Consider the following 20506-nt stretch of genomic DNA (forward strand, 5'->3'; position numbering starts at 1 on the left):
TATTGTGCATAGCTAGTAAACATTTCCTGGCAAACAATTTAGAAAGTCCATAAATTCCATCCTAACGCTACTTCCGTAGCTAGATGCAGTGCACCATACACGAGGGTATTAGCTCAGTCTCTCTCATCCGGAATGGGTGGATTGGAATTGAAAAATCCCCACCCCCCCATTATAGCACCATATGTCTCGAAAGTCTATCCTCTCTCAGGGCAAACGGCTCCTCTCAGATCCGCCTGATGGATCATGACTGAAACACTGCTGTCCCTCGCTATTTAATCCAACAGCATTTCTGAAGTAGCTATCGGGAGAGCACAACGAGCCAAGCATCCCTTTGGCATTAGTGGCAGTTCCCCATGCAGAGAATATCAAGGATATGGAATAGCAGAGGGAAAATCTACCACACCATGCCAATTTGTATGGAAAATTTGATTGTCAAGCAAGGGGCAGAGAAAAGAAGAAAGCCTCTTGTTCCAGCAAATTGAGCAGTGCTTATGATTCCTGAGTTCCTTATGTAACTGGTTAATCAGTGTTAGTAGACCAGCTTTGCAGCATTTTCAGAGGTACTGAGTCTATAAGAATTTCAATTTTCTCTAGATGTCTTATTGAGGTGTTTATAGGTTGAGGGATTACTAGGGGAACAGTTTATCCATAAAGATTTTGGGTGGATTAGATTTCTGCTCAATATTTTTCAGATCTTTTTCTGTGTGCACATCAACTTATAACAGGAGAAAATTTCCTTTAAATAACAGTCTAGCCATTTGATGTTTGAAAGAATTTGTGTGAGATGATCATGTTAAGGTAAAGTTCATATTGTTATTTGAGGAGACTAAGCAGACATATTTCCACCAGTTTATGTCCTTATTACAGGTATACATTAATATCATTCATGTTACAGGTATTATTTCCAGATTATTTTGGATTGAAAACAAAGAGTTAGCAAAAATCTGGACTCCTTCCAAATTTCCAAAGACCAGCTCAAAAGCTCAAAGGGGTTCAGTCACCACGTCAAAGTTCTAAGATTTTTAGTTTTACAGGATATTAAAACCTCTCCAGTATACTCCTTGAATCATAATCAGAGGAAGGGTTATATGATAACAAAGGGCAGAAAGATTGTATTTTGCTGGTCATGAAAGTCTTCTTGGTTTTTAACTCCCCGGTTTTAAAATTCTCTTTCATTTATTTCTATTGAATGGAACAACTATTAAACAAATACTCTTCTTCTTAGTTACCAGCTTCATTATATATATTTAATAATCCATGTACATCACTGTAATCTTTCATCAAATGTGCTCTCCTTTGAAATATTATTATGTGAACAACCAAAATTTTAGAATAAAAAGTATGATGGATTATTGCACCTTTTGAAAATAATTAAAATTACCAGGACTCCAAGCTCTAGAATTTTAGATTTTTTTGCATGTGTTCTTTGCCCAGTGCTCAACAGCAGACCTTGCACAAGCATCACTCATTGTCTGGCTACTCATCTTTACAACCTCCCTGTACTTCCTCCTATTACCTCTAAGGCACCGGATCCTTCAGGGGTACTCTGAAGAGAAGTAGTTTGTGGTCTTCAATTTGCTTGACTCATTGTCGGATGATAAAGCTCCTAATTTTTTTCCTGGATCAGGACCTCTGCCAGCTTCCTTTCATTGTGCATATGGGCAAACAGAGCAAGAAGAAAGATAACGCTCCGCTTGTTCAGCACAACTCCAGCAGTCATTTTCTCTTTTATGTTTCCAGTGAATCTGATTGCTGGCAAAAGCTGCCAGAAAAAGACAAGTCTGATCAGAAAGAGCATGAGCAGAGAAAGTCTAGTTTCCCAGATACGTAGCCTCAAGGACTATTTTGTACTGGTGATAGGGTGTATCAGCCACTGGGCCTGGTCAGCCTTGGCCTCTCTCAAATCATCCAAATGTTCCTGCACGTGTGAACATCCCCTAATAACTCTTTTGGTGTGAATTCTTGTCTGATTGGTACAATAGGCTATTTCTCATATTTAACATTACACTCATGTGTGGTTATATGGATTTTTTCCTTGACTCTCCTCACGGTACAGAATACCAATAACAAATTAAATTCACGTGTTTTATGTACATTACATAGTAGGAAATAAATCTGTGTAGAAAATGTAGCTAGTTCCTGTGCTTGCAGAGTCGCTCTGGATTTATTGCATTGAAGCCAAATTGATTGTTAATCCATTTTAATACTTATTTTATTCTCCAAATATGTTTGGTGTTTCCTTTCCCAACTGCCATATAAGTCGGTATTGTACGTTCATAAGGCACTGGCAAAAAAATAGCTGAAAACAGGTAAGATACTGTGGTTTTGCTGATAAAATGTTTAAAATTCTACCAATTAATTTTAGATGGTGACCAGTTGAATTATCAGAAATATTTTAATAGGATTTCTGTAGAGATCTTGCTGTGTACTGAACGGGAGAGCTTTGCATCTAAATAGGCAAGAGAAAGGGCAAAAGAAATTAAACCAGATCATTATAAGGCAACTATACCTAAAATTAGAAACGTATACTGTAGACATTCAGTTCAGGTCTGTTGTTAAGAATAGTCTGCTCACGAACAAATAGAAATCCAATATTCCTCTTTAAAAAATGTTTCCAGGAAATCATGTAGCAAGAATTAGGAGATGCATTCCCTGAAAACATTCTTATTTAATACCATTTTTAATAGGTTTCACCCTCTTAAAGAACAGGATTAAATCAGGGTGAGGTAATAGGGTGTTTTGGTCCAGTTAGCAAACTTTACCATGAGGCTAGTGGCAAGTTAAATTATTATAATATGGAACAGCATTTTGTGAAGAAAACTACTGAAAGTCTAACAGTTTGAGTGCTACTGACTTCAAAGAGCCTGGAACTTCAGACACGATTTCCAGAATTTTATAATTTGTTATAATTGTAGCTGCATTTTCAGTATGTTTTGTATTTCTGCTTAAAGCATTGAAGTGAGCAATCTGCATGTGATACTGTAAATAAAGAGAGGCTACGAGAGAACACTGTGACTACAGGTTCACACTTTACTCCTACCAAAAAACCGAAAGGGCTTCTGTGCATTAAATCTTTCACACCTCTCAGTAACTGTGTCAATATTTTTAAAACTACACTTTATTATGAAGCAATAATCTAAACTGTAGTTGAATCAAGCTGTCATTTTATGTCTTACTCTTAATGCCTCCTTTGAAAGATTCTCATTGCTGCCACATTTAAATAATAATTTTAAAAGTCACAAAATAGCTTAACATGTTAAAAATGCTTACAAGGGATGGAATAGTATTAAACAGGAAACCTCAGTGTCCATAATAAAACAAATTAAAAATGATGCTTTCCCTAACTGAATCCAACACGGAGGAATTCTCTACAAGACTTCAGTCTAGTGACAGAGGAATCACGGTATTAAAAATTAATTGCTTATGTGCACATAGCTAAAACTCGATTATATTTGTTATGAGCAAATGCATTAACATCCCCATTTGTTGATATAAGACAATCAGCTTTTACAAAGTTGACAGTGACTGTGAAAATGTTATATGGAGAAAGCGTTAAAGAAAAAATTGATTGACATCTTCAGTCTGTTAAAGTCACAATCAAGGAAAACCTTCTACTCTTTTGTGGAAAATAATAAAATGACTTTGTATGTGAAAGTAATACTAAAAAAAACAACAAGCAAACAAAAGGGAGGAGAAGGGGAAAAAGTAATAATTAATGTAAATTAGAAGCTGGGAATTATAGAGCATTTTTAAAGAAAGCCAAATATCACAAAGAGAAAACAGAGACAGGGACAATATGAGGACATTTTGAAATTATATTATGAACAAAAAAATCCTTACTGAATGGAAATAACCAGGACTTTTTGTAATAACATTTATAAAAAGGAAAAAAGCATTCTCAAACACTTTTCTTCTGCATTTTGGGAAAAATTCAAATGATGTATTCATATCAGATGAATATGATGCTCTATTTCAGTAGTTACACAGGAGTACGTTAAATAGCAGCTAATAAAATTAGACATTTTTAAAATCAGTAGACCTGAAAAATTTGCATGGAGGTATTTTAATACATTTGGAAGAAAACCTGTCTGCATGGTTAGTGAGGATTTTTAGTATATCTTGGAGAACTAGGGAGGTTCAAGGGAACTATGTAAAAATTTTTGTGAATAGTTAAAAAGAATAAATGTGATGACCTAAACGTCAGTAAGCATTTCAACCACACATTGATCTAAAGCAAAATAAGGAATGGCTTCTAGGAATATTAGTTCATTTTAATCAAAGCAGTGAGAACAGAATTTTCTGGAAAATCATCTTGCCAAAGCTAACTAGATATTACTTAATAAGGGTATAAATTTGGTAGGATAAAGGTAATTTTAGTATTATTAAATATGTAGAGGAATATTGGAAAGTCTTTTTATTGTTAATCATAATATTTTGCTGAAGAAAAAATTATTAAAATCAATATTGTACCTATTAAATAGAGTCAAATCTCAGTCTCAGCCATGTATTAAGTGGAGAGAAATAGTCAGTGGTGTTTATTTTAACAGTGATCCACAAACGCATGACCCTGTCACTTTTTTTCTATCTGTGACTCTTCTATCAATTATAAAAAAATATATTTAGAAAGTTTGCATTTGAAATTATTGGAAGATTAATAAATAAAGAGAAAGCCCAGTCACTGTGAACCCATATTGCTCAGGAAACTGGCACAGTTAACAAATGGTAGATTTCGATCCAGAGAAAGATAGGACACTGCTATAATAACAAAGACTATACCACTGCTACAAGGTAGGGACCGTACTCACAGACGGAAGTCAGCCTGAAAAAGGCCGTAGAGCGGATAATCAGTGCAAAAAACTGTGAGTACAAGAGGGTAGACACAAACCTGAAACAAGCCATGGGAACATCATCAGAGAAATTTACAGTACGGTTGTGTTACCTCTGTCCTTGGCACAGACGCAACCAGTTCTGGAAATACTGTGACCACAATTCAAGAGAGGTTGTTGAAAAATTGGAAAAGGTTCAGAGGAAAGCAACAAGAATGATGAAAGGAGTGGAAAACATTCCTTGTAATGAAAGACTCAAGGAGCTCGATCTATTTAGGTTATCAGAGAGACATTTAAAAAGCTACTTAATCACAGCTTATAAATAACTATGTGAGAAACAGAAATTTGATAACACTACAGTTTTCAGTCTGGTGACAAAGGTGTAACAGAAGCCAGTGGCAAGAAGATGTAGTTGGAGAAACACACCGGAAGGTTTAAATCAAGATGGAAGATTTTTTTTCTGCTAAAATCACACACACAGAGAAAAAAGAGAAATTCAGAAAAGTTCTGGTGCCCCTTACACGGCGGGCAGACTGAGTTGATGACCATAATAACCTTTCCATTTTATAGGCCATGAATCTACGGCTTCAATTGCAGGCTTCTCTGCTCCGTATTTTCTTACGCCATCACTGGGCAGATCCAACCAGTGGAAAGTTAATCAGAACCAGGTGGAGCCTGCTTTTCGCTGCACAAGGGAGATTCCCCCTGAAGCTACATTGGATAAGACTAGGATTTGACTGGACCAAAGGAATTAATACAGTATGAAGAGTGTGTGTCTACTATATTGATACTTACACTTTCTCGTTATTGAAAAATTTATTGATATTTGAGTGAGTAGAAAACACAGTCTTAAGGGGTGAAGTACGGTAAATTTTATGACAAGTGATTTGAACCCCCCCACACACCTTATCGGCTCCAGAAAAGTAAAAGGAAATAGGAAATTACACACAAGCACCTAGGGCACTGTTTAGGCGAGGCAGAGTACGGGAGAGTGAGCTAACTCATTTCGCCTGATTTTTGTGCTTTTGAGAGTAGCATAGGTCCAAAAACTTTGCTTCAACCACAGAAGTTTTTGAATTAACATTGTTGTTAGGAGAGACTGCAGGAGGAGGTGGAGCAACAAAGGAAAGAGAAATGCTAACGGAAAAAAACACATATAAACAACATACCATATGTAGGACACTCACCATATGCCAGCCTCACTTTTTTGCTCTCTCTCTAATGTGGTCCAATAATTCCAGTCATCTAGAGGGTTATTCACACTGTCTACTTCAGGCATCTGATTTAGGTCCTTTGAATTGCAGCAGCACTCCCTTGCCTACAGCCCCCCGGCACCTCTGTCTTGCTGCCAGCTACTCAGGGAAGTACAAATACCTACATTTAGTTCTTAAAACTGTGCCTAAGTCAGATATCTAAGTTAGCCTAAAGCTATTTTATAAATACCACTCTTTCCTATTAAATTAAAAAAAAATAAAAGGAAAAAATCATTGCTATGGAAAAAAGTACTTGTTTAAACTACAGGGATATAAAAGTGCAGGAAAGTTTACAAATTCAAGGCCAGCTCCTTAGCCAGCTCATACACCGGCATTCAAATAAACAGGCTGACTCCCATTTGCCCTGGCAAAAGTGCAGCCTTCAAGCTGGTTTTACAAATCAAGTCAGCCACCTGATTTTGCTGGGAAATGCACATATATTTTCATAAAATACAGAAAAGAAAATATTACAATGTAAGTCCTTTTAAAAAAACCAACCAAGCAAAACAAAAACAAAACCAAAAACAAACAGAAAAAACCCAAAACAAACAAATAAAAAAACACCTCAGAGGGAAAAAAAACCTAAAAAGAGAAAGTTGTGTAGGAAGTGGCAGCTACTGAAGTCTGCAGAAAGCACTTCTTTTATGAAAGCAGAGAAAAAGTAGCAAGAGATCAGCAACAACCTCAACAGCGATTGAAAATAATGTACTTTTGTGATGAAGTCTCTTACTTCCCTTCCTAGATAAATTGCAATTTTATTTACAAAACACATTTTAAATGCTTTGCTGCCCTATACTAGCTCATAGCTTTACTATTACTTCATTTTTATCATGTGGTGCTGCAGCAAGCCGAAGTAAGCACAGCGTGCGGATCTCAGCTCAGCACAAAGCTAGACGTTGCACAACAGCACAAAGGCAACTTTGCATAAATGTTGTTGAAAGACAGTGAAGAGAGAAGAGGAAATTCTGCATCTTTAGTGCTGTGTCTTTAATACTTATATATATCAAAATAACTCTATATACTCCTGGAACCTTTCTGTTAAAATGTCTCTAACTCTAGGGACACATTCTATGAGGCAGTTATGCACCATTTAAATGTGAAAAATGCTCACTGTACTTGGAAAAAGATGTGTGATGTGAAGTGTTTTTAAGAATAATTGAATGATTTTGTGATTCATTAAATGCTTTTTTCCTCAGCAAGCAAGTAATGGCTTTTCCACGAAGCACCCAAAGGGTGAAAAGTTAAACAGTTAGAAGGAGTAAAGCGTCCTCAGGAAGAGGATAATTTACAGTGTTTTTTGTTTTATTTCTTATCTCTTTTTTATTCCAAGACAAAGAACAAAGAAGGAGAGAAAAAACTGAGCAACTGTATGTAGGAAATTAAAAAGATGGAATGCTGGGGACAAAAGCATATGTGGCAGTTGTCTATTCTTTGGTTTAAAAGGAAATAGAGAAAAAATGTGGCACCTAAGTTTTATTGAATATGGCTTCATATACATATTCCTGCTGAGACCATGGGATCAGTTCTTTTACGGGAGAGAAAAAAAAGAGCTGTTTTCATATACCCAATATATCTTTAAGCCAAAGTGTAAATCTTCAGTTTCTTCCTTTTTTTTTTTTCCTTTAAAAAAAGGCTAGGGAAACAATACACACCTTGACTTCTGCAAAAAAGATCTCTGGCACAATCACAAGACGCCTGCTTAAGTAATACCCAAAAGGTAACTCCATGCATTCCACTGGCCAGAAATAATTCACAGCACGATGAATCCACAAGAAAGTCAATAGCATATTATAACGCTCTTAGGGGAGCTGTAGCTATAAGAGCAATGTGAGGCAATGCCTTAGCATGAGCTATCACTTTATATATGAGCTGTATACACGAGCATGAATTATATTACAACATTTGACACACTATGGCTTTTGATCTACTATGACTTATGACCTCTGTCCTATTGTGACATTTATGCCTAAACCTGTAGAGAATAGTTCAAACAATAGAACATACATGATAGATAACCCTTAGATAGGATAAAAGTGTATAACAAATATAAACACTCACGCTCAGGGCAATAGCTAGCCAAAAACTGCCAAAGATTAGGAAGACACTTCCTCTGGGATATGACATTAAGAATTTTCTTGCACCTTCCTTTGAGGCATCTGGAGCCAAGGATACTAGCCTAGATGGCTCACTGGTCTGATTGGGTATGGCAGTTCTAATACTTCTGTGAACATATGATAGTGTGGAAAAATTCAGCTTTTATGGTTAATAGAAAGTTCTGCATGAGACAGGAATGAATCTTTGACCAGTGATAAAATCCTTGTGAGCTTTCAGCTGAAAAGCCAGTTGAACTTTGTGTAGATTCTGTTTCCACCCAGATCAACTGTGATTTCCTGCTGATTTCAGTAGGAGCAAAAGAAAAACTGCAAAGAAGCCCCATATACTGTCTTGTATGGGGAAGCACTCAGAACCCACAAGCAACCACATTTTATTTTTAATTAAAAAATAATAATCCCTGTCGATCTGCAGTCTCATGGGGTGTTCCAGATAGCAAGGGTTGCACTTACTTCCCTCTACAGGAGGGAGAATTTGAAGACAATCTTTTACAGCTCATGTGCTAGTCTGTTTTTTTTAACAGCTCTGATTCGTTTAGCCTGTTCCAGCAGCTTCCAGCTGCAATCTTGGACTCCAAAGACTGGCTTCCTGATCATCAGCTACCTGGCTCCACAGAACAGTCCAGGGACCAGGCATTCAAATGCAATTAAATTGCTCTCCAAAAGAAAGCTGGAGAGCAAGAAATAGTGCTGGCATGCTGCAGAAAAGCAGGAAGACAAAGAATCAACTGACAGTCTATATAGCATAAGACTGGAGTGTTTGGCTAAAATGTGGAATTATACTGCATCTTGGAAAAAAAATATGGACAATAAAAGCAGATATGGAATGAAGGTATCCTTAAGGCCTTGGCATAAAAAGTTTTCAGCATTTTTCAACAGCTGGATATAGACACATTGGTAAACTTTTATAATAAATCATATTTTTAATATTACTGTCATAACTTTAAGATCTGAATTTACTATATTTTCATAAAATATAGTAGCTATAGCTTGTCTGTACCAGCTGTAAATGTGATTTTGTTTAATTAACCTGATTTTAAAACAAACAAACAGAAAAGAGGTTTTTGGATAAATTTTCAGTTTTGCTAAAACCACATTTATTTTAGTACAGCCCTCATTGATTAGTTTAAGCAAAATAAGTCACTGAACTTGTATCTGGACCTCATAGACCAGGATTTGTTTGAAAGAAGTTAATTTAAAAATCAGGGACATTCACACTGGTACGGCAAGGTCCTGTCACCTCAGTTAGACTGAACCTCAGCCCTGTGGGAACTCTGCTCTTGCATTACTCAGTACAAAGGGCTGCAATGGGGATCACTCTTCAACAGGTGAAGCCTGCAGCTGCCACCTCCATCTCTGCCTGATTGCCTGGCTGTAGACTGGGAAGCATTTCTGGAACGGTACAAGGAATTTACAGTAAGGAAAAAGCATTGTAGGACAGAAAGACAATGCATTAAGCAAGGCCTAGAGACTGGCAAATCACCTTTTCTGGTGGAAAATTTACACATGCACAAGCTATTAGTACTATCTCCTTCATATAGTGAAATATATGATCCCCAGCACAAACAAGCCTCAGATGGTACCTGTTATCTGCACGTGCCCTCATACATGGATATTCCTGATGTGTAATTCTTGATATGTTGCAGGAATGATGTCCAATGGTGTTTGTTTGAAAGTGAACCACTGCAAACAACAAGTTGGATGGACCAACTTTTGCTGTTGTACTCTCCTGATAACTCCTGTTACAGGAGATAGATACAAAACAAAGCTTGACAACTTCCTCTGTCTTAAAACTAATTAAAACTATATGACAGAAGCAAGACAAAAACTTTATTAATTTTTCCCTGAAATATTTCTTTTTTTCAGAAGCAGAACTGAGTATTGTTGTGCTGGCTCAGAATCACATTCTGAGTTGGAAGGGACTCACAACAATCATCAAGTCCAGCTCTTAAGTGAATGGCCCATACAAGGATCACACCCATGACCTTGATGTTACTAGCACCATGCTTTAACCCCCTGAGCTCATCTCAGAGTGTGAAGTAATACAGCAGCATTAGTGGTAAAAAGATTTGGCATCCTGAACTAAGTTTCAACTGTGTAACTTTAACTATTTGTAGCTTAAAGACAAAATGAAAACTTACATTTGGAAGAAGTAGGTACTTCCAACCACAACTCATCTGATTTATTGCAGATACCTACTTTGTATGAGATTGAACCATTCTCTAGACTCCCGTGACTCAATCTCCAAGCAGCTCTTGGCCAGAGGCCAGTTAAGAGACAGTTCTCTCCACTCCATTAGAGGAGTCACCAGAGTCCCCAGAACTGTTATGCTACCATATACCAAATCTATAAATATGTGGATTTTCATTATGTCCTATTGATAACCTAGCTAAGGGACTGAAGTGTACTATTATCTATATATATTTAAAAAACACATGGATTGTAAAATAATAGGCAGTCAGCAGTGCATGCCAATCTATTTAGCATGAATTGAGACAGAGATGCATTACAGAGAGAAAACTGACACCGGTAGAGTTTCTATTTCCCTTATGACACTGAGCACGAACCTTGCCTCCAGACCCTTTGTCTTCGCACTTCTCTGACACTGTTCCTTTCCCTATGTTCCTTTTGTCTCTCCACTTGTCAAACTGTTGCTCAGACACCTGGGGTTTTTTATAGATTTCCTACACAGTGCTTTGGAACTGTGCATTTTTGATCTCACAGATATATGAACTGAGACATTATATTGCTTTTACAGGAAAAAAAAGTTAAAACTTAGTACGTATTCAGAGCAAAATCAAATATCATAATCTGTTTCCCGGAAAGTATTTAGTCTGTGCAAATAGAAATTTTATTTTTTCAAGACAAAGCAGAAAAAACAAACAAACTGAAGAACACAGTTCATTCTAGTTGAATCAAAATACATTTTTAAAAAACGCTTCCCTTGCCCAATACAAAGCAATGTACACAGCATTCTACTGAAGCAAAATAGTATGTTTTCATGGATATGTAAAAGAAGAAATAAGGGGTATGATTCACAGAACTGAAGGAGGACTCACACTCTTACTTTTACATGGAATCAGGGCTGCCATTCATGCCAGGTGAGAATTGTGTCCGATTCCCTTTTCTTCACGTTAACAGGACATAAAGCTGTATTAGCCCTGTTCAGTGCCTTCTCTTAAAAATGCTTTTGTATTGATGGTCAAAAAGGCAGCTAAAGTGATACAATACCTACAAATACCGAGAAATAAGAGATCCATAGAAGTGCAGGTTAATAAATTAATTCTGTAGAAAATGAGTAAAACAGTAAAATTAATGGATAAGTAAACTGAAATTACAGAGGGAACTCACTAAATAAATTACAGGAAAAGACAGAGCTTACCTGTTTCTTTACAAAATCTATCACTAAAACCTCTTAAAAAAATTAAACAGCTTGAGATAAGAAACAATGCCTTCAGAGCTTAATTGGTCAAAGGGACACAAAATAATTAAATGGTTAATTTTAAAATTAGAAGGAGGTCCCAGAACAAAGCAGTATAATAGATGCCTATTGAATTATGAGTGGTGTGAAAAGGGTAAATAAGGAATAATATTTTTTCCTCCAGTTTAGAAACTAGTGGGAATCAAATAACCAGAGTAGGTACCAGCTCCAAAAGTATCTGAGAGAGATAGGTCTTCATACAAATGGCACAATAGCAGACGTAGATGCTAGAAGTTTGCCACGGTCACCAGCTAAATTCATGGCTATAACCAGCAACTGTTAAACATGAAACAACACTGTGGATGAATATGTTCCTGAGCCACAAACTGTCAGAGTCTGAGCAGTTTTTTGAAATATCAAATTCGTGCTTGTTCATTTGTGGGTTTTTTCCTTCCCTTCTTTATTTTCTATCTGTTGCTGTCTGTTTTCAGTGGTGTGTTACTGACCTGCAGAATCCCTGATAGGATCCAATACCATTTCTCCAATACCATGGGTTTTGTTTACCTCTTTATATACGTCCCAAGTATCCATAACAGTAGACCACTATATGCAGGCAATTTAGATACAGACAGACCAGGGCTTGCATGTTTGGAGGAGTAATTAGTTCAGACACATCACAGGTGAATACTGGTGCGTTAGAGTAGCAGTTAGCTCAGGTAGAGCATGGTGCTACTAATGTCAAGGTTGTGTTTTGATCCCTGTATGGGCTATTCACTTGTGACCTGTATTACTGGTATGGCTACTTCAAATCCAGAAGCAATTTGAGCTCATTTCCATAATGCTGCACCCCCAGGGCTGCTCTGACCTAACTCAGATGGCCCAGAGGCACATTTCTATTCTGGATAATACTCATACACTATAACAAAAAAGTGTATATGTATTGAGTCTAGTCCACACCAAGTATAGCTGCCACTGCAGTGGAGATATCAGTGCTGTAAGACAGAAGGCCTTGAAAGGCACACCTTCCAAATACTCTAACACTGCACACAGCAAGTGTGCACCTGGGGCTGGTGCTGCACCCCAGAGTAAGGAGCCCAGTAGCAGTGCAGAGCACAGGAGAGCATGAGCTCCCTAGGAGGCACCTCAGTCTCAGGCTTTATTACCATGACTCAGAGCTGGTCAAGCTGGGTTTGGGCTGTTTTCATAGCTATCCACTCAGTCTTGGTCATGACATGATTCCCAATACCCATTTATGTATTTGTGAATAATTTTGAATATTCCATCCCTTTTAATCACAGACTACAGGACGTTGTTGATTTAGACTTCTCATTTTGCTTGGTATCATTTACCTTTGAATGCTAATAATCCAAAAGTTGTTAAAACACTTCTGAAGTAATTTTATATGTGGGAGGAGGACAAATTCTTTTCACACAGGTGTTTCTAAAAGTGGTTGAGACAGGATTTTATTTTTTAAAATTTTCAAAAACGCAGTTCCTTCTGTCTGATCAGCATAGCTGATTCTAAACTCACATGTGGGCAAAGAGCAGAGTACCACAAGCAGCATATTTTATGCTATATAAATGCTCCCAAAATGGAGGAAGTGGAAGTGATGAATTAAGTGAGAAGCTTTTGTTATGATTCTTTTAGGTTTTAAGGTAAAAAATTGAGAATGGATCTCCTTGGAGAGGAAGGAGAGAGAATGGCACATCTAAAGGATGCAATCGATCATCCTAAACATTGGTAAGTGACGTTTCCTTAGGCAGCTGATGGCTAAATATGTCTGGGTTTTTCAACTTGTGCTTGTACAAGAAAGGAGTCTTATGCCCTCATTTTTTAAAAGAATATCCACAATTCAGTGGGCGTAATTTAGTCTACAAGCTACTGGCACAGTTGTATTAGCACACTTAGCTACATAGCATTTTCCTGCGTGGATATTTGAGAGGAAAGGATTTTTTGTTTGCTTGTTTGATGTATGTTTTTTATGGATTTTATTTAAGATGCCTGTGATGTGTTAGAAAGCATCATGTGCATAAAGGAACTGCAGCCCTTCCTGTAAATTCAACAAACTGGTATATGCTGAAAGGAACCTCTGAATGATTTACCTTTTTCTCAAAGAGAGGTGAAGAGTAGGAGACGGGTGGGAAAACAACAGATTTTTTAAATTATATTAACACTCACTACCTGCAAAAGCATTTGTAGAGAGTTACCCAAATCTCCTGTGGGCATTTCAGCACAAGTCCAATGCAGAAATATACCAAAAAGGAATGACTAGTTGATTGGGCTACAGGCCAATCTCAGCTACAACTGTATGGTATCATAAAACACCTTGGCCCCTTCCACAAGAAGAAATAATCAAGACTCCATGACACTGTATTCCTGAGGAATGTGGTTTTTCCAGATAATTTTCATTTTCTGAGTCACTGTTAATTTTCTTCAGGCCTAAGTACAGTTCACATTCCTGTTACAAAGGGCAACACCTTAAGAAAGTATTGAGATAGTCAGAAAGGAATAGGAAAAGAATGCTAAAAGAAATTACTTCCTCCGAAAGACACCCGCAGTTGCCTAAGTGTTTTAAAAATATGACAGGTTCAATTCAGCCAGAAGGTTCAGAGAGCCAACCAACACTCTCCTTGGTTTCCTCTCTAGAGTAGAGCCCAGAGATCCCCAAACAAGTCCCAGCAGAAGCTCGCATCACTGCCCCACTCTGTCCTCTTCAAGACTCTGTCCAGTTGGGAATGAATATAGTGTCTTGTTACTAAAGTTATTGCTTTAGGACTCACCACCATTGACAAGTCAGTAAAAATCCCTCCCTGTGACTAATTCTAACAACACAAATTTTTAAAAATAAAAAATCCCACAACTATATATTGCTATAAAAAGTTGTTCCAGCAATTACTTTAATTAAGTGATTAAGAATGGGCACAGTATTATCTTCCACATGTTATTAGAATGCACAGCAGTAGTCCAATGCTTACAAAGATTTACATTTGTGTTGGAATAATATTCATGAATTGGGAATTAAAAATCTCACTCAAACGTGCCTTCACACAGTTGGCCAAATAAAGCAAAGTTTTTCAACAAGGGACTTCTGTGTTAGAGACCTTGAAAATAATGACTTAACAGCATGCTAACTTGTTGAAAAGAATCTCATCAGAGGCCTGTCCAGCTATGACATGTTATGAATTTACTTTGGACTGAACCAATGGGCTGAGGTATGCCATCAAGATGAAGGAATGCAACTTGAAAGATATATATGTCTGTTTTAAGTAGGAATGTTCATTCATTAGCTCACTGCTTCATTCACTAAGCTGTGTGCAAAGTGCTGCACAAATGAATGATTCAATACAGATGCCTTTAATACACCACATAGCAGTAAGAAGCAAGGTACTTGCCATCATGACTCTCTTGGTGAGACAAGGAAGCAATTTCTTCACGGCTGCGCTGGAAGCCTTGAAATGGAGGAATACAGGCTGTACTGGGAATAGTAATCTGTAATCAAAAGTAATCTATACATTAATATGCTTACAATCCTCCCTCACGTCTTCAGTGTTATGAGTTTATTTGGGGGGAGCAAGGGATAGAAGAGATGAGTTGTTTTGAGGTCCAGGCTGAGCAAAACTGTCCAGAATAGCAGCTCCAGGGGCCACTGAAATAATATACAAGCTTTCACAGTGCAAAGTATGCTAAAGTGGGTCATACAGTTTATTTCCAGATGTTCCCACCCTCTGAGTATTTTCTAATGATACAGATGAAATCTGTAAAGACTTCCTCTATGAGACTAAAGCTATGCAGAAATGAACAAAACGTGCAGAATAATTTATTAGGATGTAAAAACAGAGCAAGTAAACAAACAAACAAAATCATACAGTCCCTGTATTTAGAACAGAAATTAGCAAATTTGCACTATTAATAAAATCATTTATCAAAGTTCAAAGAAAGTCTTTTTTTCCACCTGGAAAGTTTCCAAGCTCAAAAAATATTCTAAGTAGAAGAGAAAGTTTAGCAAAAGCCAAACACTGGCAGAAGAAGCATAAGAGGAAGCAGAGAAAAAACTAGTCAACATAAATGATAAAAGCTCTCAGGTAAAGTATTGTAAAGTAGCTGTCTATTTGAAGAAGGTTTCAATTTTAACACTGTCTTGTTGTTGAAGTTGTAATGTCTGTAATGAACATTAAGCAGTTACAAAATCACAGAATATGCTGAGTTGGAAGGGACCCACAAGGGTCATCAAGTCCCACTCTTAGCCCTGCACAGGATACCATCCCCAAGAGTCACACTACGTGCCCAAGAGTATCAACCAAACACTTCTTGAACTCTGTCAGGCTTGGTGCTGTGACCACTTCCCTGGGGAGCCTGTTTCAGTGCCCAACCACCCTTTAGGTGAAGAAACTTTTTCTAATATACAATCTAAACCTCCCCTGACACAACTTCAGGCCATTCCCTCAGGTCCTGTCACAGGTCACCACAGAGAAGAGATCAGTGGCTGCCCCTCCTCTTCCCCTCATGAGGAAGTTGTAACTGCAGTGAGGTCTCCTCTCTGACTCCTCTTCTCCAGGCTGAATGAACCAAGTGACCTCAGCTGCTCCTCATACGGCTTCCCCTCAAGGCCCTTCACCATCTTCATTGCCCCTTTGGATGCTCTCTAAGTTATACTGCAGTGACCAAAACCACACACAACATTCAAAATGAGACCGCACCAGTGCAGAGCAGAGCAGGACAATCCACTCCCTCGACCGGCTGACGATGCTTTGCTTGATGTCCCCCCCCAGACATTTTTGTGAAGTCGTTTTGTTAATGAGTCGAAGAAGGATATATGTGTTTTAATAAGAGGGCTTGAAATATAAACAGGGGCATTTTCTCAAAATGAAGAAGAGCATAAAACCACATGTGGTTTTGGTCACTAAAGAGAAGTCTGCCTGTTACAGTAGAAATGAAGACAGTGCATCAGATAACATTATATACAGATTTGAGCCAACAGAGTTGCATTTTGGCCCATATGTTTAGAACACAAAATATAATGCACATTTGAATCTATGAGTCTTCCCAAAAATTGCTAGGTGACGCTAGAGGATTTATGTTTCTTAAATGAATACACGTGCCATTGCTGCTATAAAGCACTTTCTCATCACAGACCTGAATGCTTTCTCATTGGGAAAAACAAACAAAACAAAACAAAAAAACAAAACAACAACAACTACAAAAAGACACAAAACAAAACAACAAGGGAACCCAAAAAGCTCCGCAACCAACCAAAAAAAAAAACAAACCCACAACCCCCAAAGTCTCAATATCTGTAATCTTTCCTTGCAAAATATTGTAACCGTTAATATATCCATTTAACAATGGAGTAGAATGAAGTGCCTGATTTAAGAAGAACAGAAGACCATAAACACACGTGCTATATTTGTATACTTTTTTTTTTTCAATCAGACCCATCTGCACTCCAGCTCTTTTTAGAATAGCTGAAGAAAAACTCTCTGTGCCTCCCTGGTGCATACGAAAACCATATATAAAATTCAATGTTTTTTGAAGTGGTCATTGTGTTTGATTTACATGCTTTAAACTTAATTCAAACTCATCAGTAGAAATTACAAAGCAAATTAGACAGAACTGTACCTAGTAAAAATTACTTGAATAGGACAAAGTAAAGGAAGTTAGAGGAAGGATTAGTATCAGAAATATGGTCTTTTAATTGTCAGCAATGCATTAAAAACAGTGATGCTTTCTTCTGTTATTTAATATAATTTTCCATTTCCATTTTATTTTTATTATGATAGCAGTATTTGTAGTACATACGTGTTGTCTTTTTCACCACAGTGTACCCTAGTTACTTTTTCCTGGCTGATTTTATAGCCATGAGATACCTTTTGGTCTTTTAACTTGACCTGCTATATAAATTATAGACCAGGACACAGCAATTTCTGCATCAGGTGTCTTTTCTGAGAGATATGTTACAGCTCAATTTAAGAACTACAACAGATGGAAAATCCAGCACATTGCTATGTCAGAATTTGTTCCAAACATTAATTACTATCACTTGATATTTGTGCTCTGTTTCCAGATCAGAATTGTCAAAATTAAATTTCCAGTAGTTCCATCTTTATCATTAATTGGATAATGATCAAGTAACAATAATAATTAAAAAAACCAATTAACTTTAAATACTTTATTAGACTTCATTTGTAACAGAACTGGTCGATGAAATCTTTTCCATGAATGGTCTTACAGACTGTGACTAAGTCTCCTTCTAACCTAAAGCAAACTGGGCTTCTTTAGTGTCTCAAAATGAAGCACATTTCCCAGACCTCATACCTTTCTTGCAGTCTTCTTCTGAGCCCATTCCAGTTTGTAAAGGTCCTTCACAAAGCATTAATGCTAGAACTGGACAGAGCATTCCAGGAATGTCCTCACTAATGACAGTAACAGAGGGAGTATCACCACCTTTATTCTCTTGCTTAGACGTGAAAGGATTGCATCTTACATTTTAATCATAACATTATTCTTTTAGTTTACTTTCATATTTAAGTCTTTTCTAGAGGATTCAGTTTCCCAATAATAAGTTTTATGTAAATTCTTTTTCCTTTGGCCTCAGTTTTGGCCATGCAAAAATATCTTGTTGTAATGAATTTATTGTAATGAGCACTCCAGGTTAACTCATTCCTCTTTCATCATCATTAATTGTTCATTAAATGCTTTTGTCACTTGTAAGTTTTGCTATTGATAATTGAACATTTTCCAGACTTTGCTAAAGATATTGCCTGGTATTGAAAAACAGATCCTCACAGTACCACACTAGAAATATTTTTCCCTACATGACTGTAAGTCATCTATACTTATTTCTTTATTACCTCCATTTTAATCAGTCTTTTCTATGCTTTTTAACAGATTTTTCATTTAGAATCTCAGCATTCATTTTCTCCAAATTCCCCAGCATTCTGTAATTAAAAAATTATTAGTACACTGAAATAAATTACCTTAGCTTTAGTTTAAGTCTATTGCCTGATACTGCCCATTTGGAAAAAAAAAATATTTGTTCAGTTTCCAGCTACTGATGGGATAGAAAATACTTTACATTAGCTTTAAGGTAGAAATAGATCTTCCTGTCTTTTCTGGAAAAACAGATACGTATGAGCACATCTGCCTTTTGCACATAGTGATCCATGTTTTTACTATACTTGCTGAGTACAGGATTTGAACCATTAATAAGATCTCACTTTTTTATATATACTTAATGTATTGTTTCTTGTTTTCCTCCATCCTTTGCAGCGTTTTTTTAAGATATTTTCAGCTTCCTGTATCTATTGTCTATATTTCCCTAGAGTCGGTTTTAAACTCACTGCTATTGCTCTTGTTTTTGTTATGTGAATTTTTATTCCTGCCTTCATTTTCTTCTTAACCAATAGGATATTTTTAGGCTAAAGATGTCTTTAAAGAATTGCTAAGTAGTGTGTCTTTTAACACAGATTTATCAAATCTGAATTATATTTCATATTTTCATGTTTAAATGTTTCCTGCCACATAATTTTGCTCACAGTTTTTCTCAGCCTTGGGAAACCAGTTTTCTAAAAGACAAAATATACACATTTCTACAAAGGTATTGCCAAGGCAGATATTGGCAAACTGCACAGATCTTTCTGGTGGGAAAAAAATAACAATCTTACTCTTCCTTTCCATAAAATACACATCAAAATAAAGTTCACTCTAGAAATACTCTGGGTTGTTGGGGGATTTTTACTTGCCAAATTAAATTAATAATGTTTAGTTTGGTTTTCAAATAAGCATTTGGCAGTTTAATTAATTGTTTGCACTGATTTGTTCTAAGAAAAGCTATATAGTGATTTAGAAGTTAATCATAAATTCAAGATCTTTTAGCCTGCTTTAACTCATATCCTCTGCAACTTGGAAAAAGTCCCTTAGTCTTTCTGTGCCTCAACTTCCTCATCAGGAAAACTGAAATAACAGTTTTCTAATATAGATAGATATTATGTGTATATGCACAACATTATGTGATGTCTAGGAAAGTATGCTAAAAAAGCATATAAATATCTCTGATTATTGGATCTGTATCTACCACAAGACTAAGTGCAGAAACACCATAAAATTGCAACCAGTGTTCCTTTGCTATTTGCATTTTGAAAAGTACAGTTTGGAAAGTCAGATTTGTCTTTGTTTCACTTCAGAAGTTCTGAACATCTTAATTTTGAAATTAAATATTACATACACATGCATAAAGCCAATAGCACTAAGGATTTTTTATTTCCTTTCCTTCTGTATGAAAATCTCAAAACATTATGAAAATAATGGATAAATGCCTTCCATAGGGTTTTTTAAAGTTGTATTTGTAGCACTGTAATTCATTTAGACGTCTGTGGATTTTTTGACTTTTCAGTGAAAGTCACAAAAAGCATTTGTTGTCCTGATCTTCTATTTAACTGAAGCATGTGTTAGAGTCTGTACAGATAGATAATGTGACAACCTTGCTAAATAGGCTGAAAAGCATAACTTATTCCCTCCAAAATCAAAAGTGAACTGGGATTAGATTCACTCAAAATTAATGGCCCAGTAATAATTTATGTGCTTTGAAAAAAAAAAAAAGACTAATTACCTGGAGCCAAACTGATATTGTCTCTTGGAGATTCACCAGTGGAACTGGACAGAAAATAGAGACATGGTCTTTACAGAGTGACAGAAAATAGTGAATGCAAATGTGAAATACTGGCTGCTATGAGTCTTCAAATTCCCAATTTTGTAGCTGATCTGACAAGCAAATTTGTCTTTACACATTTAAGTATACATAGGACAATGGCTAATTGTTTTCCTCAGGCCACCAAAGATGTTTCCTCCACTGTTTCTTCAGAAGTGACTTGCTCAGATTTAGATCCTCACATCATTATC

General features: G+C 36.6%; 1 protein-coding gene and 1 long non-coding RNA gene across 3 annotated transcripts in view; one reads left to right on the forward strand and one right to left on the reverse strand.

The window, feature by feature from the left end:
* The window catches only part of MEOX2 (mesenchyme homeobox 2), a 186830-nt gene that overhangs the window by 63948 nt on the left and 102376 nt on the right, over window positions 1–20506 (reverse strand). The gene's annotated exons all lie outside the window — the stretch shown is intronic.
* The window catches only part of LOC113968319, a 29107-nt gene that overhangs the window by 7317 nt on the left and 1284 nt on the right, over window positions 1–20506 (forward strand). The window contains exon 3 of the long non-coding RNA XR_003534480.1: window positions 13259–13351. This is a non-coding gene — a long non-coding RNA (uncharacterized LOC113968319). The remainder of the gene's footprint in view (window positions 1–13258; window positions 13352–20506) is intronic.

This window comes from Neopelma chrysocephalum, unplaced genomic scaffold (assembly GCF_003984885.1).
Source record: "Neopelma chrysocephalum unplaced genomic scaffold, ASM398488v2 Primary Assembly neopelma1_67, whole genome shotgun sequence".
Lineage (NCBI taxonomy): Eukaryota > Metazoa > Chordata > Aves > Passeriformes > Pipridae > Neopelma > Neopelma chrysocephalum.